Genomic DNA, 1678 nt, shown 5'->3' with positions numbered 1-1678 from the left:
CACCCAGGGTTCCATAGGGAGGTGATATCTTTGTAAAATAGGAGTAATCCAGCAGGATCTGGGGTCAATCCATTGGTGGCAAAATAACATAAGATGATCTAAGGTCTCTATTGCACCTGATCCACAATTACACAATCTATTTGAGTACTGTATTTTAGCAAAACGGCCACTTAGCTCTACAGTTGGAAAAACATTCAACCTTGCAAGCGTGAAGACATATCTAGATCTGGGGGATGTAAGGAAGCTCATATATGAGGGAGTTTTCTTAGGTGGAACAATCCCTAAGGCAGAGTTGGAGCATACTCGCCTAGCACGAATTGAAGTGCTGAGTCGGTCAATGTTTGTCACCCTCAATCTCATCAAATTTAGCGCTTCTTGATAATTTAAATTATTAAGCCCCGTAGGGGCGAGACCAATCCACTCCAGCTTGTTATCTATATGTTTTGCCCACGTACATTTATAATTATCCCCTTTTAAAAGATAAAGAAGACCTCCTTGAGCATTAGGTGTCATATAAAGAACTTTCAGTCTCAATTTAAAGGCTGCCTTCCAGGCTCTTGACTCAAAGGAGCATTGTGCGAATTCTTCTCTAAGTGCCGTCCCTGCGACACATTTAGGGACTCCTGCAATTTTACGCAGGAACTGGAGAAGGATCTGATCTGATAATTCCGAAATTTCTTTAATCCAGATCGCAGCCCCATATAAAAATTGTGAAGTAACTTTCGCATTAAAAGCTGCAATGGCCATTGGGACATACTGGCCGCCTCTTGAATAATAGAATTTAAGGAGGGCATTAGAATTTAATTTAGCGATTTCAGTTGCTGCTCTTATATGATGTTTCCAGCGGCAACTGGAGCTGAACACTATCCCCAGATATTTGAAATGAGACACTTGTTCTATCTCCCCACCCTTAACCTTCCATGATCTTTGTTTTAAACAAGGTTTGTTAGAAAAAACCATTATTTTTGATTTCTCATAATTGATCATCAGCCCCTCTTGGATACAGTAATCAGTAAAAGCATTCACTAGCTTACGCAAGCCAACTTCTGATCTGGATAGCAGCACTGCATCATCTGCATAAAGTAGTATAGGAACTTCCTGTCCCGCTAGTATGGGTGCGTGACAGATTGTTTTTTTGATATATGGGACTACATCATTTATATAAAGATTAAAAAGCGTGGGGGCTAATAAGCATCCTTGCTTAACACCTTTAGAGAGATGAATGGTATTTGTAAGTTGCCCATCTACTCCGCAACGAATTTGTGCAGTAGGATTCTCGTACAGTTTGTAAATCAGCCAAAGAAGTCTCTTGTCTAGAGATGTTTTGGACAATTTGGCCCAGAGGCGGCATCTGGGGACTGAATCAAATGCTGCCCTGAGATCCATAAATGCTGCATAAAGGGAACCCTTTGAATAAGAAGAGTATTTATCGGCAAGATGATACAGTACCACGCAATGATCTAAGGCTGAGACTAATCCTCCTCTATCTTTTGATCTGGTGGGCGATAACAAACTCCCAGTGTTAAGCTTCCTTTTGGGCCCACTATTTCAACCCATAGCATTTCCACAAGCAAATCCAATTCACTTTCCCTCTCAATCTTACTGGACTGTATACCCTCTCTTACAGAGCCACCCCACCTCCAACCCTTCCCCCCCATCCTTCCGATATAATATATAA

The sequence above is a fragment of the Gekko japonicus genome, unplaced genomic scaffold (genome assembly GCF_001447785.1).
Source record: "Gekko japonicus isolate JY-2015 unplaced genomic scaffold, Gekko_japonicus_V1.1 scaffold353, whole genome shotgun sequence".
NCBI classification, from domain to species: Eukaryota; Metazoa; Chordata; class Lepidosauria; order Squamata; family Gekkonidae; genus Gekko; species Gekko japonicus.
This window is presented reverse-complemented; position numbering follows the sequence as displayed.